Source organism: Prionailurus bengalensis, chromosome D1 (genome assembly GCF_016509475.1).
Source record: "Prionailurus bengalensis isolate Pbe53 chromosome D1, Fcat_Pben_1.1_paternal_pri, whole genome shotgun sequence".
In the NCBI taxonomy this organism is placed as follows: Eukaryota; Metazoa; Chordata; class Mammalia; order Carnivora; family Felidae; genus Prionailurus; species Prionailurus bengalensis.
In genome coordinates, this window is record NC_057346.1 from 45360653 (window position 1) to 45386929 (window position 26277).

Below are 26277 nucleotides of genomic sequence, written 5' to 3' on the forward strand. Positions count from 1 at the left end.
TTGTAGAAAATAATACTTGTGAAAGTGGGATTTGCCACTGTAGCAAAGGACCTAGAGAAATAATTGAACTGTGAGACTTCTGCAAATTCAGATAAGCCAGATATGAAGTAGAAGAGGGGATATAGGGACACCTAGCTGGCTTAGTGGCCAAGGACCCAATTCTTGATCTTGTGGTCTTGAGTTTGAGCCCCACACTGGGTGTAGAGATTACCTTAAAAAAAAAGAGGGGATATAGAAAGACTGGGACATGAGGCATCAATTTCCATGAAGGCCTGAATTAAGAAGGAGGAAAAGTTGTTATATTTATCATAATTCATGTGACTCTATGTTCAGATTTGGGCCTAGGACATTCCCAGTTTATGCCCACTTCCTTACATGGTTATCCACTATACCATCTTTCACTCTCAAAAATGTGCCAATATAGATGATAAATTACATGGTCACATTAATTACAGTCAAGGTAAAGACCCACAGATTTAAGATATACTGGAGTTTGGTTAACTAAAATCTATATCCTATTTCCTCTTCCTGTAGACTATCCTTCAATTTTAACATGCATTATTTATAGCTTTTTTTCCTTTTTCAGCTTTGAGGTATAATTGAGCAAAGAAAGTAATAGAAAGTACAGAACATGATTTTTATATAGGTATATTGTGAAAGGATTTCCACCATTAAGTTAATTAACATATCCACTACTTCACATATTTACTTTTTTGGTGGAAGAACATTTAAGTTTTATTCTTTTAGCAAATTACAATTATACAATACAGTGTTATCAACTACAGTCACCATGTTATACATTAGAGCCTCGGGCTTTCTTTGTATTACAGCTGAAAGTTTGTACCCTTTCTACCAATCTACTTCTACTTTCCTCAACTCCTGGAAACCACGTTTCTGCTATTTCTAGGAGTTTGGCCTTTTTTAGATTCTACATATCAGTGATATCATGCAGTACTTATCTTTCTCTGGCTTATTTCATTTAGCATAACACCCTTTGGGTTCATCCATGTTTACCCAACTGGCAGGATTTCCTTCTTTTTAAAGGCTGAGTGGAGCACCTGCGTGGCTCAGTTGATTAAGCTTCTGACTCTTGATTTAGGGTCAGGTCATTATCTCACAGTTTTATGAGTTTGAGCGCCACATTGGGCTCTGGGCTGACAGTGCAGACCCTGCTTGAGAATCTCCCTCTTTCTCTGCCCCTCCCCTGCTTGCACTCTATCTCTCTCAAATAATGAAAAAATAAAAATAAAGGCTAATATTCCATTATATATGGATACCACATCTTCATCCATTTAACCATCAATGGGCACTTAGGTTGTCTCTGTATCTTGGCTATAATGAATAATGTTGCAATGAATATGGAGGGGTAGATACCTTCTGCTTTTCTTTCTGCATGTTATAGAAAAAAACCACCTTTCCCAGTTTTGTCAGACAATTTTAATGTAGTAGATGAACCTCATCATCAGCCCAGCACATGCTTCTCATTGCCTCTCAAACCACCATCTTTGTTTTGGGGGGATCCCAGTAGTCGGGAGTATGCCAAGACCAGTCAGTGTCTCAAATGAGATGTTTGTAGTCAGCACCTAGATGTAGTGTGATTAGAAGCCAGACACTTAGTCAGCAGCTGGGAAAGTATGCAGTCAAACCCATTTAAGGGGAAAACTGTGCATTTTAGCCTGCTCCCTCTGCACTAATCCAGGCTGTATTGCCATGGGTATGGAGGAGGGAGAGTGTTCCTACACCCATTTACAAAAACTCCTTTTCTGTTTGCTATAGTCCTGTAGAACTGTAAATGCAAGCCTTGTGATTTAGGGACCCAGCGCTCAGATGGTAGCTATAAAAGTTGAAGTGCTAAATATGTGGACAAACATCTTTCACGGAGATGCTAATAACAGTTTTGTTGGAGAAAACCAGCGGGAGAAAAGTGGGGAGGGGAGTGATCACCAGTTCTCTCAAGCTCCAAGTTCAATAACAGTCAACACCTAGATGCCTACTAATCAGATGCCAGATCCTCAGGCAATAACTTGTATTCATCCAAAACCCTTCCAGAGAAAGACCAAGAGAATGGGTGCTTTTGCCTGTTCCCTCTGCATTGAACTTTGTGGGGCTAGCCATGGCCAAGTGATATCTTTGTTTGCTATAGGTCTGTGGGTCCCATGAATGCAAGCCCCATTTGCTTTCAGCTAAATGATCTGAGGGACCATGCTTTGGGTGACAGCCTTAAAAGTTGGGGCACTAGATGTGTGGTCCAGACCTTTCCCTCTTCAGAGAGAAGCTGGGAGTTGGGGTTTCCCCCCTGACCCTATACAGCACTGTATTGGGAGTTGATTTTATGGTAAGAATAGGTGTACCTATTTTGATGTAGGCATTTTCTCAGTCACCCAATATGTGAAATAACTCAAACAGTTTCTGGATTTCTGAAGAAATTGCTCCTTGTGTAACTATAGATTTGGTTCCTCCATGGGAAGTGGGAAATTTAGGAACCTCCTATGTTGTCATGTTAGGTTGGAATCCCCTAGCTTTTCTTATGAAATATAAAGTACTTCAGTATTTCTATCCTCCTCCCAAATTAGAAGAACACTGGTATGCTTTCATACTCCTAGTCTATCCAGCTTAGAATTTTATAATTCTCTTTTAATGTTAAAAAAAAGTGTAAGTAAAGTTTAAAGATCATAAAAATGTTATTACTATCTGTGTCATCACATTATCCTCTTTCTGTTTGGTGAAATTTATCCTTTAATAGTTCAAGTAAGGATCTATGTTTGATATTTGTATGGCTAAAAATGTCTTCATCTTTATTCCCTCCATAATGATAACCTAACTGGGTATAAATTCCAGACCAAGAATTAGTTCCCAACAGCACTTGGATGATATTACTCTATTTCCTTCCCATATCCTTTCTTTGTTATCTGCAATCTACCATTTATCTAATTACTGTTTTTTAAAGGCAATCATTTTTCCACCTGATAGTTTTTATGATCTCCTTTTCCTTGACATTTTTCATTTTCACTATGACTAGAAATTGGTATGTTTTTACTGACTACATTTAATATTCAGTGCATTTTATGATCTGAGAATGTATGTTACCCTTCCTCAGATATTCTCCATCATTCACATGGAACACTGTTCTGAGTTGCTTTTCAGTATTTTTCCTTTTTAAAAAATTTTTATCTTTCTTTTTGTGATAACCTCTCCAGGTCTAAGAGTTTTGTGATAGGTCCCATCTGGTATTCCAGGCTTAAACAGTATAATGTTAGATCAGGATTCTTGCCGAAAATGATATTGTAGAGATCTTACAATCCACAATCAAAGCTCTATGCAGATTATTTCAGTCACTAGGCTATATTAGAAAACAGTGCTATTCAAGAAGACTGACAGGTCATGAAAAAGAATAGAATAACACATCACAGCATGATGCAGGTGATTTCCTCACCTTCAAAAGCATCCTCAGTTTTCATGTTACTCCACATTACTCAGAGGAACAGAAATGATATTCTACAAACTCACATGTATCCCCAGTATTTTATTTTAGTGTATAAATTTAAAATACTAGATTGTAAGTTAAACATATCCAACTAGAAATCATTAACATTACAATGATAAAGAAGCAGCAAAAGCCTGTCAACTTTCATTTCACTAAAAACAATCTAAAGATGTCAGCAGGTGAGTGGCTCATCCTAGTGAAACAACAGACATACCATTGGTTTTAAGAGAGATTTCATATACAAAAAATTTTAATATAGAAGATAGAAACTAACATAGCTAACAGACTTCCATTATTGTCATCTGGATCAATTGGACATTGTTGGAAACTTTCGTATCCTCAAACTGGTGACTTGTTCGTATTGATACATTAATTTAAAAGAACATTTTTAACCTTCTCAATATATCCTGATCTTCTCATCAACCTTGATAAAAGCATTTTTCATTACCTAAGTATAACTGACATTTCTTGAATACTACTGAAAACCCTCTCAGTTTCATCTCCTATTCCAGCCCACTGCTACAAAAACCCATTTCTTTTAGTCACTCGGGAATTTCCCATCCCCACCCCTGTCTACATATCACAATCCAGAAGCAAGAGATTTAACATCACGTGGCAATCCTTGACCAATGGAACTAGCAGCTAAGGGATAAATGTTTCTCCTTTTTTCCTCAGGTAGATAATTCTTAGACATCATTTCCCCACAAGATTAAGCAACACATCACCAGTGGGCACTGACTTCCCTCCTCTGTTCATTTCTTCCTTTTTCACTTGTGCTCCTGGAATCATATTCCCATATAAACCACCTGTCTTCAAGCTCTTTACTTAGGCTTTATTTTCAGGGAAATCTACACTAAGATATTTTTCAAGAACCTAACCCTTGGGTACACAGATATATAGTCAATTGCAAAGCTACAACCCATGTAATGAGTCCATTTCTTTTTAATTACAAAGTTAATGTATGCCCACTTTTGCACTGAAAATAAGAGTCTCACCGTTTCTAATCTGATGTTTTTCTGTACAGTATTGGACATCAAATCCTTTAAATATAATTGAACTAATTTGCCTAAAATCAAGGCACATTCTTCTAGTCTGACACCCACCAGACAAATGCCCAGAAAGACTCAAAGAGAAAACAAAGGTCCATTTATGAATTTGCTAGATTAGTAGATTCTGTAAGCATCTGAGGATACAAATTTGAAATAGGAGACATACCTGCCTTCAGTGAGCTCATATTATGGTAAGAGAAACATAATAGATTCATATATATATATATAGTATATACACACACACACACATATATATACACATACACATACATACATATAACACACACACACAAATGAAGTATAATTACATGATATATAAAATAAAAAAATTGTTCTATAGAAAATGAATATACAAATAACATGGTGCTTAGATTCTACCTTCCCCCAAAAAGATCTTTGCTGCATAATTTTGGGTACATTATTTAATTTCTGAGTCTCAGTATCCTGAAATGTTAAATAGAAACAATTATAACTATTTTAAAAAGTTTTTGTGAAAATTCAAAACAATATGTGAAAAGTGTTTGGCATTTAATATATGGCATCCACTATTATTGTTCTTTGTTACAGACTTTTCATCGCTATTGTTAATAACAAATGTCATTTACTATCATTAATGTAAGAGGACATGACCATTAATTTAACAACATAACAGGAAAATAACCATGGTAAAAATAAATGAAGTTAGGGTATGTGGTCTAGAGAGAAGTAGGGAAGGCCAGAGGAGGCTTCCAACGTAAAGGTGAAGAGAAGGCGGCAGATCTAAAAATAAGTTCATAGCACAGGTGGGCTTGTGGGTGTTCCAAGTCCTTAGTCCACAGTATGGAGGAACTCACAATTCTAATTTGAGGTCATGACTTCCAGAGCCTGTCATTTGTGGAAGAGCAGCGTCTCCATCACCCCTGGATCCCTGACAAATACACAATTGTGGCTTCACTGGCTTCTCCCCTCAAGCAAGTGTTAAGCTGAAACTCACTCAAGCAGAGCTATTTAGCTGCCCTTCCCTCTCTGTTCTACTGGCTGTGTTGTCATCATGTGTATTCAATTAAGATTAATATCACTACCAAAAGAGTCTGAGTTCTCACCAAGCCCCAAACAGAAATCACTCATTGGGAACCAAAGTCCTATGGCTCCATTATGTTCTGAGGGCAAACAGCAACTGAATGACGAATTACATCCTCCATTTTGTTGTTGTTGTTATAGTTGTATGGATTTAAAATGATTACGGTAAGACCCAGCTGTAACACATCAGTAACCAATGCAAACAAGACTACTCTTTTTATTAATGGATAGATAGTCCTTACATCCTTTTCCATTTTATTTTATTCACAATTATGGTCTCTAAGAACATTCTTGTTCTTACTCTTATTTTGGCTCATTTGAATTAACAAGACTTGTTTCTTCTTGATAAATTATGTTTAATTAATCCTTTTGGACAGCACTGAGGACCAAATATTGGATGAGCTACTTAATCATGAGCCCTGTCAGAGCCCAAATCCACCCCAGACTAACTAATGGAAAATTGTACGAACAATAAGCATGCTAACAGAACAGATAAAGCTGTCCACAGCCACTTGAGAAATGCCCTCCCTCAGGATATGTTTCAAAACTCTGCACACATATCTAAAAGGTTCAAGACTTTTTGTCTGGGATTAGTTTTTATAAGTCAAATAGCAGATTCACCGTCGCAAATCCAGATTTGGGGAAGACTGAATCATATACAGTTTGAGGGGCCATTTTGAAGAAAAAGAATAAAAGTAAATAGGAGATAGATATAAATTTTAACATGGATTAGGCTAAAAAAAAAGAAATGCTAATAAAATGTAAATTTAAAAAAAAATTTTTTTTTCAACGTTTATTTATTTTTTGGGGGACAGAGAGAGACAGAGCATGAACGGGGGAGGGGCAGAGAGAGAGGGAGACACAGAATCGGAAACAGGCTCCAGGCTCTGAGCCATCAGCCCAGAGCCTGACGCGGGGCTCGAACTCCCGGACCGCGAGATCGTGACCTGGCTGAAGTCGGACGCTTAACCGACTGCGCCACCCAGGCGCCCCTAAAATGTAAATTTTTTTAAAGTTGACAAATACCACAAACATCACTGAAGTCAGAAAAATAACATATATTCACTAAGTTACTGTGTGATCCATTTCTATAATACTTCCTCATACATATTTTTGCTGGTTTTTCTGATGGTCTCTTCATATTACAACAATTTTGTATACTTCCTCATACATATTTTTGCTGGTTTTTCTGGTTGTCTCTTCATATTACAACAATTTTGTAGTATCATTTTTTGATAGAAATAAATGGAAAGAGCCTTTTTTCTGGCACAGTTGGTCAAATATTGTTTTTTTTTAATTATTTTTGATGGCATTAAGTAGGCATCTGTGTGAACTGAATTCTCTACTTACAATGTTACATATCTGATGATGCAAAGAACATTCAACAGACAGGCTTCCAGCTCCTTCCAGTAAGCTCTGCTCACACAATTCCAGGGCCAGATACAGTAAGACACATTTACACTGTGATGTCACATCTTGATGTCACAATGTCCAGCGTAATAAGCATTAGCAATATTCATGAAAGCCATTTCTATGTCAGGATGCTTAACAGCTTCACTCTTCATGTAAGTGGCCATTTTTCATAAAAAAAACTATTAGCATCCTTCAGCATACTAGTGAAAAATACTGGTCCACATCTTCATATGGTAACTTTAGCCTCATGTTCTCCCCCAAGTATATATGCCATACAATGTCTGGCCTTAGGATTGGAATCCAGATTCATTCATGCTGATATCTTTGTCCTTTTCTGTATCTCTCCCAATCCTCTCTACATTGAAAAAAACAAGAAAGAGCACAAAGCCTTCCTAAGCACAGAGTTCTTGCTGCATTTAATGGAAGGATTCCCTGGGGTTCTACATGTGTATCAGGGGACATGGTTCTGCCAAAAACGGCAAATCTAATCATCAAAAGGACATTTAGAAAGGATTTTTCTTAAAAACACACCTTTGAAATTAAAAAAAAAAAGTAAAGGGGAGAGAAAAATATGATTCTTAAGTTACTAGAACATGGTAGCTGCACACTCAGCTGTTTAAAAAATTCTTGAAGGATTAACCATGTATTAGGGATTCTGCATTTTAATTTTGGCATGAGATCTTGGAGTTTTAAGGAAAATACAGTTGAAACCATTATTTTTTCAAGCTATCTGATAATTACATGGCTTACATCCTTTTCTTCCTTTTTTCAGATTCCTGTATTGGTTTTTTTTTTTTAACTCTAAACAGGGCTACATTTGGAAGTGGTGACAAATTTAACACTTACACAGAATTTCTTAATGTCATTTCTTCTCCTAACAAGCTTAGTGAGAAATGAAAATATGAAGGAAAAGACATATCTTACTTGTGTGCTTCTTCCAAACAAAGCAAGAGAATAGTTGTAACAGATTCCATGCATTAGTGGGCACTCCATTACCCCATTTTGCTAAGAATCAAATCAAAAGAGACATCTGTTCTCAGTAATTCCTCTTTCTTCTGTACCAGCAAACTGCTTCCAGCAGAGGAAGAACTCCACAGTGCCATAAAGAATCCCTCTGGCTTTCAACAAACCATTATGTGAAGGTCAGGTCTATATGCTACCAAGAACAGTTAAGGTAAATATATATATATATATATATTACACACACACACATACATGCAGATATATAGACAGATACACACACACACACACACACACGTACATATAATCAAAAGGGTAACAAATTGATCTTCTATTAATCAAAAATGGCCAGGAAGTCTCTATTAGATTGAATTTTTCCAGTTAATGGTAAACATGGGATACTTGTTATGGGACCTGTCACATGTCACACTATGATAGGACCATGCTTCTCAATGTTTTTTAAACTACATTCCTTCTTGATGAACATAAAAATCTCCACTTTCCTGGAGCTTCTACTCTCTGCCTATGTCCATAGGCCTTGCTCTTGTCTTCATAATGGAATCAGTGAGAGACAAAGGAAATTTTATTTTCTGTATGTTCCCATCAGCCAAGAAGTTCCCTTTAGCTTTTCTGATGCAGTTTACATTACAAAACTAATGGCCTTTTGTGACATTTCAATTTGATAATTTGTATAATGTTAAATACATATTTTCATATTGCCCGCTGGGAGAGTGATATGTTCTCCTGGAGGAAGAAAGGTCTCTGCCCCGTCCCTACCCACAAGTAAGAAATGGTGCTCAAAGACTAATGATTCCAATTTTCTGCTTTAGTAAATAGGATAGAGAGAGCATAATTGAATTCCCATTTAGTGCTTAGGATCTAATAGTGCCTCAGGCTCTGGATGATAAAATTGGATCTTCACTATACAGCACTATAGCTACAGATTTACAAAATAAGCAAGCTTGACTGGAAGGTGTACCACAGAGTCAGGAAATACCGCAAGTGCCCCTCCTCTATTGTTATTTTTTTAAAAACAGAGTTTCCGTCACTGTGAGCATTGTTGAGAATTATAACTTGAAAATATTTAAACTACCCAATGCAGCTCATCTTTCGTGATTTTCCCCCAAAGCATCTTCTATCATATATGAAGAAAGAAGCTAATCTCTTTAATCTATTGCCTTAGAATCCTCCTATATTTGCAGATATGTAATGACTTTGCCATGTCAGTATTTGCTCAGACTCTGGATATTAACTTCCATACTTCTTTTCACATGCTCCTGGCAATTAATCCCTCATGCAATATGCATACTTTAGTGCCCTTTTACTGCATGACCTCCACGGTCACATCTCCCCAGGCTAATACCATGCTAACACCTTGATTCTGCTTTCCAATTTTAGGATATATGGAGTTCAGGAAGCAAAAATAGAATGGGCTTGAACTGTCTCATTTTTGTTCCACCTTTTCATGGTCCCTGTGTGTTTCACCTTGAAATTAATTAAGAGAGGACAGTGAGGTGAAATTGCACTATTTCATCTGGATGTTACCCTGCTTACCCTTTTTTTCCTTTTTTTTTTTTTTTGACTCTTAAAACACCAAAATTTCAGACATATATTTAAGCAATAATGAAAGGATCACAGCTCGTTACAGAGGTTTTTGGTCAAACACAGATGCATCCCCCTCCTTGATTTTTTTTTGTTCATAAGAATATGAAACTATTATTATGGCATAAAGTTGCCAAAAGGGGGGAAAGATTTTTTTTAAGATGTTCATGAGATGAAGAAGTATGATTGACTCCAGATGCATGATGGAGACAGCAGATTCTGTATCCCACAAAAAGGTGTGATACCGTTACAGAGCAAGGGACAGTAGTAAATTAAATTTCCGTGCCTGTAGAGAGATGAGGAAACCAGGACAATACTTGCACGGCTGCTCACAGACAGGGTAGCAATTGTATACTTACAGGTGGGGGCTTGTGGGGGAATCAGCAAGATGAGGTAAAAATACTCATTCTCTTTGTTTCAGTATCCTAGGCCTCGGCTGATACCACATTGCTACTACCAGTCCAAAACTCACACACACACACACACACACACACACACACACACACCCATAATAGACAGAATAGGGTTCAACAAATCATTCAGGCAGTTACAACAGGAAGTACTGCACCTGGCCAGGCTGGAAACAGTACAAGTAAAGAAAACTAATGTAATAAAGCATAAACAAGCACCACTGGGGACACCAAGAGAGAATCTAGTATCAGTCAGACCAAGTGTGACTTCTAAACAAGAAATGTTCATCAAGGCATGAGGCATGTTTCCTGAAAGGTTTCCTCACAGTCATACCATGCAAGGGTATGCAAGCTGATTTACAGAGCACTATGGGTATTCTCCCAACAAAGCAATAAGACCTGGATCAGATGATAACTTGACTCATACGCATTTACGGAGGGACTACCATTCATTAGGTGCTATGCTGGGCATGGGAGAAGGCGAGCACAGACCCTTAGGCAAGCAACAATCATGTCCTGTGCTGAATGAAACTACAGATGCTCCTAGGGGTCAGGGAGATGGACATGGAAAATAAACTCATTCTAGAAGAGTCAAGGACAGCTTCACAGAGGTGAGTTCTCTGTGCGGTGTTTTGAGCATATCACACGGGATTCTTAGCTACAAACAACAGAATGCATTTGCCTATTTTTAGCAGCAAATCACTTTATCAGAGGAAAGCTCACAGGTTTTCTGAGAGACTATGCAGCCAGGAATAACACCCCAAATCTTATTATGGAACACCTCCAGTGGAGAAACTGCTACTGCCACCTCTGGGCAGAGATCCAGTCCTGGGCCACAGGACTTGACCAAGTGCTGCCTCTGGAACTGGATGAACCTGCCACCTCAGAAGCTCTACTTTCCAATTCTGAATCTGGGGTCAGTGCATCTGACTGGTGGAGCCCGGGTCGCATGTAAGAGAAAGTGAGAAAGCCCACTTTCTGAATTTGAGACATACAGAGTAGAGAATGAATGCTTCAGGAATAGGAGGCATATTTGATGTTTCTGGGCACACAGAAGAGATGCCAGAGGTTCACTTCAGAGGCCTATAAAGGCACTCACAACATGAAGCAAGGAGGAATGGTGTGTGCAGGGGCACTGAGAGTGAAAGAGCCTGGCTTACAGCAGATCTGAGAGGTCATTGCTCTAGACTTTCAACCTCATCTTAGGAGAGGGATTCAAGAAGCAGCAACTCAGTTGTACACTATCAGAAGAGATTTTATTACTTTAGTTATTACTATTATTAGCACTCTTATTCCCAAATGTCAGATTCATTGTATCTTGGATGCTCTGTTCACACAGTACCCATCACTAGCCAAACCCTGTGCTCAAGCACTGGGAACTAAGACTGTGGAACAGCCACTGAGACCTTCTGCCCCCTCCCAGGGCCTGACATATTTAGATCTATTAAAGCTAAGACTTTTACAATTATTAACAATATTCCCCTATGCATCCTCAACTGGAATTTGTCTAGGAGTATTTCCTATTAGAACATTTAATAACCAATTGCATATCATCCCATGCTGTATGAGCACATGGTTTTTGTTAGTTAAGACGGCAGCCATGGTACATGCATTATATAGCCACCTACTATAGAACACAGGCACAGAAGCTTGCTTATTACAAATATTTTATCATCATAAGCAACCCTTTCTTTACAGTAGCTGTCAGAGTGGTTTGCATTTACATTCACACATCTGTCCACCTGTCAATCAGGAAACAATTAGAGGAGGCAAAATGAAGAGAGCAAACCTGCTCCTATTGGCTTGGCTTTCTCATGCAAATGCCAAGCTGACTTGGACAGAATACTTTTAATACTTTAATGACCAGTAAGTCAGAACTTCACACATTTTCAAACTTCCCTAACAACTCTGCATAGACACAGACAACACCTTAGGGATCAGTCTAGCTTATTAATTAGTCTTCACACTCTTGTCTGGTTTCTAACATTTTAGAGCCAGCTTGTAGCATCAGCTCAAGTTACAAAACCTGCTGCATCAATAAGTTATTTCCCATAACACTAGAGGCACAATTAAATCAGTCTTTATAGCTTCTTGAAGATTTCATATTCAGTTACCAAATGCACCAGAAATTTCTCACTTTACTGAGCTAGGCATTTCCATTCTGTATTACTGCAATGAACTTCTTTCTGAGCTTTTTCAAGCTCTCCATTTAAATGCCTTGTTGAAAGAAAAAAAAAAAAACTCCCAAATGTAACCAAACTGTTCTAGTTCAGTTTATGACTAAGAGCTACCTAAACACCCCTTCCCCCAGAAATCCTTCTTCTGCCTCTATTTTTCTTTCTTATTGCTTTGATCAACTTTTAATTGGACCACCAGAGACAACTCAAAATCTAGGGAAGAAAGCTCATTGTCCTCTACCTCAGTGTCTAATGTTCACTCTAGGATGATCTTCTGCTCTTTTTTGATAGGTCTTTAGGGAGTAATCTCAGAGAAGCCCATTTTTAATAGTTGGCCAACTCAAATAAAACCAGGAAAGATGTGGGAATATGGAAAGATAAATTATACTCCAACAAAATAGAAATATGATGCAACTCTAACCAATGAGTCCAAACTTTTTACAAAGAATTCTGTTGAGACCATACTTGGATAAGACTTGAGGACAAAGTATAGGGTTATTTAAAAGACAAGGTTTCAAAATGGATTTATTGCTTATTTATTAGTGGACACGATTTCACATTTTAAAAGAACTATAATTTGTAATTAAACACCCTCACTCCACCTTACCCTAGAATGATACCTACTTGTTCACAAATAGAGATAGGAAACTTCATTGGACAATTAGGGGTTTACATGACACTTTCACAGAAATTATCTCATTTTATCCTTAACATTAGGTAGAGAAGGTATTCTTAGGTCCATTTCATGAACTAGTAAGCTGAACTCAGCATTTCCCCAAGATCACATATGTAATTAAAGAGAGATTAAGCCTCTAATCTTATCTTCTCACTTCTTACCATTCTCTTTTAAATAGCCTTCAAACTAATGTTTGAACACTGAGTACCTGACTGTGTCAGTCATTCAAGAAGAGCCCAAGGCCTTTCCTGGGTCTGCAACCCTTAGCACCACCAAAGTTGAAGGGAATGATGTCAACTGCCCCATCATACCTCAAATAGGAGACAGGTCAGTAAAGCAAATGTTTTCACCTTCATTACATTTTTTAACCACCTTACCCATGGAGGGTGCTCAGCAAAAATACCTTTCCAACAAAGCTTCACAATTTACAAAGGAAACACTGCATATCACTGTTCCAGGCCTTTCCCTTTTACCAGCTCTTACTTCCCCATCTTTCCATCTAATACTCTGTTTTACTTGCCTTTATTTTACTTTTTTTTTTTTTTGCATTTCCTGCTTGTTATTTTGTCCAGTGATGAACTTTTAGCAAAGGCAAGACAATGAAAGCCACAAAAACCTTCACCTTCTTTAGAAGCAATGAAAGCCAAAGTCTACTATGACCCCAGAGAAAGATTCCATTCCCCACCCATCCTATGTTAACAGCTTTTTCTCCATTCACAATATAGTATATTCAAGAATACATAAATGCTTCAACCCTTTCCTAATTCCGGACTTATGTGTTAACACAGAATCGCTAAGCAACCTAAAGCTAATTCTTTTATTGCTGGCCTCTTATACCAGTGCTTCCTGCCTTGGCTTCAAATGCAAAATCTGAATAAAACTATGTCTGCCCTCATGAGACTTACATTTGTAATGGAATTCATCATAAAAACAAATTCTGTTTGAATTTTCTGGGTCTCTACTATGCCTAATACCATGGACTATATTTGTAACTCCCCAAATATTTATTAAGTTGAATTACAATTATGGTAAGAGTCAGGTATAGATATTCTGATAAAATGTCTATTTTAACCACTGCTTCAAAAGAAATATAAGATAAGTGGTATATGATGGGGTACGTGGGTGGCTCAGTCATTTAAGCAGCTGACTTCAGCTCAGATCATGATCTCACAGTCTGTGGGTTCGAGCCCTACATTGGGCTTTGTGCTCACAGCTCAGAGCCTGGAGCCTGCTTTTGATTCTGTGTCTCCCTCTCTCTCTCTCTCTGCCCCTCCCCAGCTTGTACTCTATCTCTCTCTCTCAGAAATAAATATTAAAAAAAATAAAAATATATATAAGTGGTATATGAGCTTAAAGAGAACAGACATTAATATCTAAACTATAGCAAGGTAACCTCAAATGTTCAAATGTCTCTCACTACTGAGTTGTGTCATTTACACTTAAAAGCAGTTTCCAGACAAATAGCTATAATTCTCAGTGGGCCAGTTAGCCATTTCAAAACAGTTTTAAACAGGTTTATCTACATTTCTTTCAAAAATTAAGTGTGTTCTTTAGTTTCAGCCACTCTTTTTTCATTTTTGGTCATTGAACCTCCATAACACATCAATTTGTTTTTAATTCAATACAGCAGAACTTCTATTTTGGACTAGTTTTCATGTAGGCCCATACCTGTTCCCAGTGTTTTATATTTTCACATTATTCTTTATCAAAATTACCACATATGTTATACCCTTATTCAAACAGCAAAAGGTATCTTGGATTAGTTCTATCATTTCCAAATTATTGATGGAGAAGCTGAGGTTCATGGCACTCTAAGCGGCCTCATAGAGGATTTCACAAAGGCATTTACTGAAGATGGTGATGGATGTAAAGAGATGGTAAGCAGGGAAGATAAGCATTCCAGGTGCAGAAAATAGCCAGTCAAGCATAAGTGGAAGTACATAGCTGAGTGAGGACCCAGCTGCCCCAGGATCTTTCATTCGTGGGGAAATTCTCCTTTGTCACCATCCTGTAGCTCTTTCCTTGAACCACAGATTTAGAAGGACTACCTTGCCTCTGGTAAAATATAGTAAGTTTGTGATTTTTTATAAAGGAAATATAGAAAATACTCCTTAATTCTATAATATTTATTTCTACTGACTCTGACCCAAGTTTCAAAATTACCCTATTATACACAGAATTACTACCCACTGAGTCTGTATACTGTTTCTTGACACTAATACTTGTAACTTTGGGGAGACTCATGTACAAAATACAGGTAACAACACCTACTGTACATGGTTGTTGTAAGGACTAAACAAGATAATCTGTGAAAGCACCCAATGCCTGGCACAAAGAAGTATTGTTTGGGGATAATCTCAATGAATTTGGCTATATTTGGCTAATGCCTCCAATGCAGCCTAAAAAACAAAAGGCAGCCAGCTACTGGAGAGTTTATGCAATAACTTTCAATAATCAGTAACTAGGAATTTAAATTCTACCAGCGGTTTTAAAAAGTTGTAAAATGTTTTCCATTTCCCTCCAGAATCATGCTGATACCCCCCCCCCCAAAAATACATTAAAAATTATGTACAGACAATTGTGTTGAAGTAAGTGGCTTTACTTTTTAATACTTTCCTCCTGGTGCATCAGTTAAGCACCAAGGACTTCTTCCTGGGATCCCATCTGCTCCCCGAGGTTTATTTTAAACAATAAGCTACTTATTCTAAGAGGAGAGATGCTCCCATCACATTAAACTAAGAAGTCCCAAACACAGTTTGGTGTCCTAGTTATTTTCTCTAGAGACTTAACAGCTAAAATAATTTCAACCTAAATATTAGGAGTTGAGGGGAATAGAAACAATCTGGTATTAGATATTAGGCCAAGCAAACCTAAGTCAGGAGGCACTGATGGTCTGAAAAAGGAAATACACAAATGGGTGGAAAAAGGGTCAGATGAGAAGTTGAGTCCAGCAGCCTACAGGCAAGTAAGGAGTTAGGAAGTCAGAGACAGAGAGGCAGGACGGAGGCCAGGCACAGCCCCAGAGTATGGCAGATGAAGCACTTGCTGGCACAAGGTTCTGCTCTCAAAAGCAAGAATGGCCTGAGGTTAGCATTTGAAACATCCGCCCAATGACAGGTGCTGGAATTGGGAGGACACAGTTAGCTGAGGCCCCTGGCCAAACAACCAGGTATCAAATATAAAGGAGAATTTTCAGTTTTCATCTCTCTAATCTTTGTTATCTGAGGACATTAACCAGAGAATTAGAAACCCTTCTCCTTTGCCTGTAGAACACACAGAGGTCCTCATGCTGACTTCTGGCCTTTCCTTTACAGCTGTTTTAGCTGGGCCTGCCAGCTTCTAAACAGTAGTGTTTCCTTCCTGCTCTCTCTAGATGATCACATCCCTTCATGTTTTAACTACCACCTATTAAAAGATGCCCTCTAGATTAGTATCCCTTCCTAGATCTCATTTCTGATTGCCAGCCCCATTTGTCAAGTGTTTAAAGGACATCATGTGGGCATTTCATCACCTTCAGCCCATCCATACTTCCACAGAATCAGTCATTCTCTCTCTCCCTTTCTCTTTCCCTTCCTCTCTCTTTGCCCTCCCTGCTTCATTTCCCTACACATACATACCCACACACCTACACATACCTATACAAGTAAAAGCTCAAGTTAGTTTAAAATGGTGCTTCTTGAACCTTAATGTGCGTATAAATCACTTGGATATTTTGCTACAGCTCAGATTCTGATACACTTAGGCTGGGGTGGGACCTCAGATTCTGCATCACTAAAAGCTCACAGGTTTCATCAATTCTGCCGGTCCCTAGCCCATTCTTAAAGTCACAATGATACACAGGAACTAGGTCACCTAAGTTAGAGTTTCACCTCACTCACTGCCTCCATTCCCCTGTTTGGCCTCAGTGTCTTTATCCATAAAGGCACAACTACACTGTACAATTCATGAGGTTTCCATCCAGCACTTAAAGCATGAATCAAGAGCTGAAGCCTGTTAACTGTAGCTAACAAAAGGTACCCCCATTTCTGTGCAGTGAACCTGATTAAAAAAATCTAACCAGGACTTAGTAGCAATGCTAAATTAAACTAGGATTTAGTAACAATACTAAAGTGTTCAATACACTATCTGCAATAGTTATGGGTCCAGGAAATACACACTCTTAAAGACACTGGGCCAGGGGCAAAACTGGCACAGTTAAAACACAGTGCTATTTTGTGAAATAACAACAATTTGAAATGACTTCTTTTCTCAGTGGGTCTGTAAATCAAATGACAGCCATCAGAAATACACTGAGAGAACAGTCACTAAATAAATAGTACTGAAATAAAACCCAACAATAAGGGTATTCCAGGTCTAATGGTTATTTTTACGGCCTGTAAGCAAGGTGTTTAGGGCTGTAGTGTATGTTTCCCCAGTAGGTAGATGACATACAAGCCTATATTGGCTTTTATTTTAAAAGTGTTTACTTGTTAAAAAGTGTCACCTTTTATGGTGGTGGAGTATAGAAGAAACAAGACAAGGCTTGGAACACTAAGATTTGGGTTCAAGTAGAAGTTCTCTCTCTTGGTCAAATTAACGTGACCCTCTGTTTCTTTACTGGTGAAATACAGATCGTAATAAATCACGTACCAGTATACTGTTTTGGGAATTAGATTAACTAACTGGAAGAAAAGCTTAACAAAAATTACAGAACACCATAGAATACCAGAGAAGAGTGTAAGGAGAGAGGAGCAGCGTGAGAGAGGAATAGTGGTAGTTATTTTGTGTAAACTGAGTTGAAAACAGAACACTTCCTATTACTCCCTTTTTAAAAAACAGTTACTCCACTGTCTACAAAGAAAAAAAGAGCATGCCCTTTGAGGACCACTACAATTTTTTCTCTGCCTGCATTTCAAACCCACTTTCCACTATACCACATAGGCTTTCTACTGACAAGTGATGGGAGGGTCTCTGTGTTGCGTGAATGAATGAGTTACTACATGTTTAAGAGGGAAATGTAACTGCCATTTGAAATTACCTACATGTGCAAGATGCCATGTGTTAGTTGCTTAATTTTTACAACCACCCTGTTGAGCTTGTAAATCATGTTAAACTTTATGGTCCCTTCTGATTGCCTTGGTTCTACCAATTAAAGGTCTAGTGACAGGATCTGCTCTGGAAGATTGTTCATTCCCCATATTTTACAGTTCTTCCTTTTGGCTTCTCAAAATGGGATTAATTAAATTTCTCAAAGATTATAAATGGAATCTATATTCTTCATTTCATAATACACCAGTGAAGACAAAATTTATGCCATGCCTGTCATTTGCTGATATAATATTTTCCAAAGAATAACTAAAAGTAGTAACAATTCTTATGTCCATTGCACATCTATTCATATTTACTAGGTTACGTAGAATATCATGTGTTAGATACTACAGTGCAATAATAGATTTACAGCTACTGTTTGGACACTGGCTGTATAAGAAAGGGGAGAGGTATGAGGTTTGCCCCTTACATAGGGCTAAGTAAAATTGGTTCTAATGTATCCATACCAGTTTACTGGGTGACTTGTACACAATTATCTCATTTTGATTCACTAATTCCTCTCCACCGTCCTGTAAGGTAATTATTCTTATCCTTTTGATTAGTTGAGAAAACCAAGACTAAGAGGGATCAAGTGACTCCCCCAAGGTCACATAGCCTATAGCTGCAGGGTGTCACTTTTAAAATTTTTTTTTAAATTTTATTTTTTATTTTTTAAAATTTACATCCAAATTAGTTAGCATATGGTGCAACAATGATTTCAGGAGTAGATTCCTTAGTGCCCCTTACCCATTTAGCCCATCCCCCCTCCCACAACCCCTCCAGTAACCCTCAGTTTGTTCTCCATATTTATGAGTCTCTTCTGTTTTGTCCCCCTCCCTCTGTCACTTTTAAATATACATCACTTAAGTCTGAATCCCTGTTCCTTTTATGACCCTACTTATTTCTTTAACAAGTAAATATACAGCACCTGCCATGGGACAGGCACAGATCTAGTAGCTTTGGACTTTGAGAAAATCATTTTATGGAGACGAAGACTCAATGCCTGGTTCCCCTACTTTCAAAATAGCATGTGATGTTGGAATTAATTTCTCCCTTGGACCCAGAAATTTAGCAATATCTAAATACCATCAGAAGGGAAGTAATGAATTTGGCATTTCTGGAGACTCACGTTTTCAATCTTCTCTGTGATCACAAACTAGTTACTAAAGGTTACCAATGTGTTGAAAAAGATGGTCGTTACTTCTCTTTTTTCCTGTTTTTGTCAGGCACAAAAAGAACTCAGGACAGGGGTGGGGAGTAGAAACAACACATAGGAGAGAAAGATTAGAAACTTTTTAACTTTAAAAAGGTCTTTACTTATACACTCATTCATGCCACTGATTCACAGATTCATAAGCTGCAAGGGGACATTAAAAATGGGCCCTTGGCAAGAAACATAGTACATAAACCATTTTCAGTAAAAGGCAGTAGAGTGTAGAGGTTAAGAATATGAACATGGAAGTAGATTTCTTCCTAGCCTCAAATCTCAGCTCTGTCACGTAATAGCTGTATGACTTTGGGTAAGTTTTCTAACTTCCCTATACCTCAGTTTTCCATCTGAAAAACAGGATGGAAAATAATAGTGCCTATTTCATAGATTTGCTGTGAAGAGTAAATGAAACATTATGTATAAGGTACTTGGAAGACTGCTTGATAAATAGTAAACACTTTAAAAGTACAATTATTATTGTCATTCTCTTGCTCAAAAACATGCTTCTCTCTACCAACAGGCTAGGTCCAAACCACTCGACATTCAGACCTTCTGAGATCCTAAACCATGACTTGAGTTTCATTTCCCACTATCCGTTCAATTGTATTTCAGTAGTATTACCCAATCACTAAGCTCTTACTATTGGCTAAGTGCAGTTTTAGGTGCTGGAGGTATAGAGGAGAACAGGCAACACATGCTCCTTGGACTCACAAAACTCAGTTCCTCGGATTCAGCCAGCCCAGTCTCCCCACTACCCCCTTGGGAAGTCATGGTAATCTTGACCTTTATTCCTAATATCCTCCTATCTAACATACTTGAGTAGCAGTTAGGATTCTCTCCTCTGCCTAATCAAATTTCATCTTCCTTTCCAAGTGCCCTCTTGCATAAAGTTTTCCCTGACAATTCAACTCAAGGTTGCTCCCCTTGAATTCCTATGTCACAGCATTTAATTAGCTACTGCCTTCTATTCCTATGAAAATATTTTACCCACACTGTAACAGATTACAGCATTAATGGTCAGGAAAACTTTAGCGGAAAATCCAGCTCTGCTTCTTAAATATGTGGCCTTAAACAAATTTTTTAACCTCTATAAGCCTTGGTTTCCTCATCCATAATGGGAACAATAGGATTTACCTTACAGTGTTTTTATGACAACAATGCACATAGTGAGATTTCTGAGATATAGAAGATACTACATTAATGGTAGTCTCCCTTTCTTCTCTCCACTCCCATTGATCTTATCTTCCCATCTAACCAGTAAGTCGTCTGATTTGGTCGAATATGGCTCTAATGCCACATATGCAGGGTTGAACATACGTTAAAAATTCAAATAATAAAGGGGAAGGGAAGAGAAAGTGATCTTAGTATCTAGAACTGACAGAGAACCTTCATGTCCTGCCTTGATGACACCATCCTCTTACCTAACAGCACTTTCTATTAAACTCTCTCATGTGACAAAATGTCACATGCAAAGCACTCATTTCCAGTTTTCCACACATCTATGTTCATAATAGGTACCATGTGTTAAGCACCTCATTTTTGCTAAGGTGATTTACAATCCTTCAATGTCTGCTACAACCCTGTGAGATGGCAATTATTGTTTCCATTTTATAGGTGAGAAAAAAAGTTCAAAGAATAAATAATTGATTCAAGGTGACCAAGCTAAAAAGTGGCAGCACAAGAATTCAAATACAAATCTGACTATTAAGCCATGATAATACTAAACATTTATATTACATCAAATCTAGAATGCACTTTTTTTACACCTCTGAAATCAGGATGAGTCCAACCCATAACTGATATTTTTATTAAATTACAATTATTAGTCTTTTTTTCTATCTTAGTGGCATTAAGTGCATAAACATGATGCATTTCTCAGCCAATGGTTTATTTGATTCAACAAATGTGTTAACAGTACTTTTTATGCAGTAGGCATCACACCTTAAATCTACTAATTCATCTAATTCTCACAAGAACCTTGTGATACAGTCTTTTATTATCATTTTCATTCTACAGATAAAAAGACTAAGGCATAAGACAGTTAAGTAGCTTGTGTTCTCTCCCCTCTCCAACTTAACAGCTAGAGCACATTGTACTTAGTATTTGAAACCCAGATATGGTTCCAGATTCTGTGATTAAAACCAGTAAATTGCATGCATTCATGCTATGCTATAAACTGCTATGCTACATCAGCTCTCTCTGCACTGCTTTTCTGTCCAAAGACGTCCTTAAGAATTATTTGTAGGTTTTTAACAAGACAGTAGATATCTTCTTCAGCTCTCTATAATTTCACAGTACCTAGCACAGTGTCTTGTTCATTGCCTCACTGGCAAATGCAGAATAAGTCTTTATTGAGTCTAATCTTAACACAAATACCAAAAGTAAAAATTTAACAGATTTAGTGTAGCCTTTCAGCTTTCCTCAGGTGATGTTTACTGATGGATTCATTTAATTCAGTGGTTCTCAATAGGGCAATTTTCCTCCCAAGGGACATTTGTTGATGTATGGAAACCTTTTTCACACCTGGGGATGGGAATGGAGATGCTACTGGCATCTAGTGAAAAGAAACCCTGAATTCATTGAATAGATATGAGGCACCTTCTCAAGCCACATTTTTCTTATCTATAAATCTAGAAATTCATAGTATCAAAAAAATTCTTTTGATCTGAATGTACTCCTACTCAATACATGAATTCCCTTTTCAGCAACCACATCAGATAGTCTTAAGACTCTATCTGAACACCTCACCTTCAGGGGCCAAAATTTTATAGACTCTGGGGAAGCCCACCCGTTTCTAAAACCATTAATTACAATTCGTAATGGACATGCAAGAAACATGGCTACAATTCTGCTTAACATCAAATAAACTAGGCTCTATTACTATGGCTGATAAAAGCACTATTAAAAAAATCACCCATGACTTTTTCAAAATTACTGTTCTTTAACATGCAGTCTCAGTTCACTAACTAAACTCTTTCTTCATCTTAAATGCAATTTTCCACACAGAATATTTCTGACTAATGGTTCTTAGATAATCCTCAGAAATGTCAGTACCCTTCACTAATTCAGATTATCAGAGAAAAGCCAATCTCAAATAAGGACATTTAAAAATTATGACATAGCTATAAAATTGCCTCTTTATTACTTCTAAATGCTGTTTTCATTCATCCATGCAATAAGCCCTTTTGTATTCCCATGCTGGACCTCAGAAATACAGATGGAATAGAACCAAACCCTGGAATGAAGGTATCCACAGTCTGTCAGAGGAGGCAATCATACTACATTGTGACTGCAATCAAGGAAAGACTGATGAGGAAGTCACCAATTCTATCTGGGGGACTTGAGAATTTACAGAAGAGTTGCCTGAGCTAAGGTTTCAAATATTTGTAGCATTTCCTGGACAAAACAAGGGAAGAGCAGGTGCAAACACACCAAGTCTTGAAGGAATGAAGAGCATTCTGAGAACGTACATAATCCAGCAGGCTGACACTCAAGCCCTGTGTACGGATCTCCAAGGCAGGAGATTTTGTGGAAGCTCATATGTGCCCTGGTAGAGAGTTTTGACTTTATCCCAGGACCCAAGAGACCAAGTCAGAATGCACTGTAGAAAAGATCACTGGCAGAAGTGAGAACAAATTGGAACTGAGAGAGACTGGCATGCAAAGGTGATGGTGATTTATCTAGACATCTTGGAAAGGAACTGTCCTTCTTACAACAGTATCTGCCTAGCTTAATGAAGACCTAGAGTTTATTTTAAATGGAGCATATCAATTGCTATCATTGTATTAGGTCACTAAAGGGCATGGAGAACAACTGTGGATCTTATGGAGGAGCCAACTAAGTCCAAGGAAGGAAAGTAGTTGTACTTAAGTGATACAGTAGTTAGAGAAGACATAGGAGGAGCACTCAGGGCTCTAAATATCCAACCCTTTCCACTTTTTCTACTTCTATGAGATTGTTGTTATTTGTTTGTGAAAGGCCGTTTTTTTTTTATCATGTGAGCAATTAAATGCTTCTCCTTTTTTTCTCTCCCATCATTCACCTGATGTTCTATTTACCCAATTAATTTTTACTGTGTATAAAGAAAGCCCTTTCAAAGCCAAGGTAAATTTCAGCCTAGACCTTGTCAACCTGCTGGCTGATTCCTAATTAACTGAGATGAAAATGAATGGAGGTTTATTGTTATTGAGCTTCTGAAAGCCTTCTGCTTACACTGGATTTGGAAGCACTTGACAGGAGGATTGTGTGCCTTATATTCTGAACTCGACAATGGACAGATGACAGAGCAAGGGAGCCATCACAGGGCTATAGGACCCAGATGGGCAGGATGTTTCCCAAATTCCTTAGTAACTACTGTATTGATGCAGGGGAGTGCTCTAGGAAATGGCATTGGAGTAGGGTCAGAGTTCAAACCTTACACTGGTGACATCCTTGCATCTCCAAATTGAATAGTCTTGAGAACCTCAATATTGATTTAAGACAGGATTATCACTGCAAGTTTGTTATCATTTATAATTCTCATTCACACAACTATGGGGGTGATTATGATTCTGTGAAATTGGAAGTAATGACTACCCACAATTTCCTATGCTTTGTAAGTAGCTATAACAAGAAGAGAGAGAGAGGGTGAGAGTGTGGGGTAGAGGACGGTCAGAGAACACACACTACATAAATTTTCTGAAGGTTGCATAACAGCTTCTTTCTTCAAAAAAGAAGAAATAAAGTCAGCAGTTAATTTGTACAAAGTCACTTGGGAGAACCAAGAGTTATTTGCTGCTGAACCCACTCTCTTTGTAAAATCATTCATCTCCACTCCTCTAGTTTCCACAGGTAGGGACCTCTCCTACACAGTGACATTCAAAGCCTCTTTCAAAGCCTATCCCAGGTCTTCCCAGGGGTGGCAGAGTTGCTTATCTGTAGGGTTTGGGAGATGGACCTCCATGCAGCCTTTTATTCTCTTAATTAAGGTGAAATGTTAGTGAGCTGACTGCAAACCTTAACTACTTTCTCCAATTTCGTTTTATGAGAAATAAACTGATCTCAGTCTATATCTTGGGCTTCACAACCATCTCCTAATTCATTCTAAATATGAGCAAAGAAATTTATTTACTAAGTACTCCTAAAACACCTAATACTTTAACCACTCTACTGTGAGATACCTACTGCCTTGGAAGACTGACACTCTGGAATATATATAACTGAAAGTCTGGAGAGACTTTACTCTCCTCCTGAAACAACCAAAAAATGGACAAAATATAGTAAAATATGGTTTTGAAGATACTGGAAATCAGGCAAAGAATGACAGTGGTCCCTGAGAATAGGAAGTAAATAAGAGATAAAGTTGCCCAACTCTCTTGATAGTGTTCAGTACAGAGGGGAGGAAACCAGACAGAGCCCACTGAACTTCCTAAGTTGAGAAAATGAAATTGAAAATCCAGAGGGACCAAGGTGATTAGAGAACAGACTCCTGTAAAGGAAAGAATAGCACAGAGAGAACTCTGAAGATCTGGAAAAATTTTCCCTAGATTATTTAGCTAAGTGCTGATCAACATGTGCCTGTAAGGAAATGACCTAACACTGGGGGAAGAGCCACCCAAAGAATTAGAAGGAACACTGCCTGATCTTACATAGGCATATTGGAAAACTTCATAAATAATGGGGAATGGGGTAGAATACCCAAAAACTCTTGCTTTGATAGTGGGAAATAGTTATCTCTAGATTGAGTACTACTTGAAACCCAACTAATAAATCTTAAAAGTAAAACTCACAAGGATCAATCTATATCCAAGGAAAAGGACTGTATCCAGAACAAAGCTCAAGAAAACTTATAGGAATACAAAGATATCAAGACCCCCAAGAAGGTAAAAAAATCCATGTCTGGAATCCAGTCACATAGCAAAAAAGCAGGAAAATACAACCCGTTATGAGAAAAAGCAAAACCCACCCACAACTGACACAAATGTTAAAGTTAGCAGAAAAGGAAATTAAAACATAATGTTATTCCATATGTTAAGAAATAGAAACATAGAAGGTATTTTTTTAATCCCAGTTACACTTCTAGAATTAAAAAATAAAATATGTGAAGTGAAAAATGCACTGGTTGAGATAAACAGCCAATTATAATTTGCAGAAAAGAGGACTAGTAAACCTGAAGACATTGTGATAGAAACTCTCCACAATCAATCACAAAAATAAAATATGTAGAAGGATAAAGAGGAGATTAAGGAAAGAGCATGAAAGTCCAAATATACAAATAAGTAGATCCCTGAAATGTATGTGTGTGTAGGGGAGGGGATTATTTGAAGAATAAGGACACAAAATTTTTTCCGTATTTGACTGATATTATAAATGTAGAGAGCCAAGAATTTCAAAATACAAAAAAATGAAAAAACTATACCAAGGCACATCATAATCAAACTGCTCAGAACCAATAGTAAACAGAAAAATCTTAAAAGCAGTCAGAGAAAACACTACAAGTTACATGTGCACAGGAATAAAGACAAGAATGACAGCAGACTTCTTATTGGAAACACAAGTGAGAAAAGAGATAACATTTTTTAAATACAAAAGGAAAATAACTGTCAATTAGACTTGTATACCCAGAAAAACAACCTTTGCAAATGAAGGTGAAATTATGACTATTTCACACATAGAAAATCTAAAAAAAATTCAACACCAGGAGTTCATCAGTACAATAATGTATTAAGAAAAAGGTCTTTTAGGCAGAAGGAGAGGAAAATATGAATCTACATAAAGGAAGGAAGAACACCAGATATGGTAATACCTTTATATAAAGATAACTGACTATTTAAAACCAGGAATCAACAGACTACAGCCCACTATGTTGTGGTATGGATGTTGTTATCTCTCCAAATTTCATATGCTGAATTTTGGCAACAGGAATTGCCTAAAGGTGATGGTATTAGGAAGTGGGGCTTCTGGGCAATGAGTAGGTCCTGGGAAGTGGACCCCTCATAAATGGGATTAGTGTCTAATCAAAGAGCCTCCAGAAAGATCTCTTGCCCCTTCTTCCATGTGAGGTTACAACAAGAAGTCTGCAAACTGGAAGAAGGCCTTCATCTGACCTTAATCTCAGACTTCCAAGCCTCCCAAACCATGAGAAACAAATTTCTGTCGTTTATAAACTATGATATTTTGTGATAGCTGCCA

At 37.7% G+C, this 26277-nt stretch overlaps 1 long non-coding RNA gene across 1 annotated transcript in view; it reads left to right on the plus strand.

Annotated features, from left to right (window-relative positions):
• The first annotated feature begins 7017 nt into the window (after positions 1 to 7017).
• Positions 7018 to 26277, plus strand: part of LOC122483237 — a 50430-nt gene continuing 31170 nt past the window's right edge. Inside the window, exons 1-2 of the long non-coding RNA XR_006297361.1 lie at positions 7018 to 8179; positions 13009 to 13157. This is a non-coding gene — a long non-coding RNA (uncharacterized LOC122483237). The remainder of the gene's footprint in view (positions 8180 to 13008; positions 13158 to 26277) is intronic.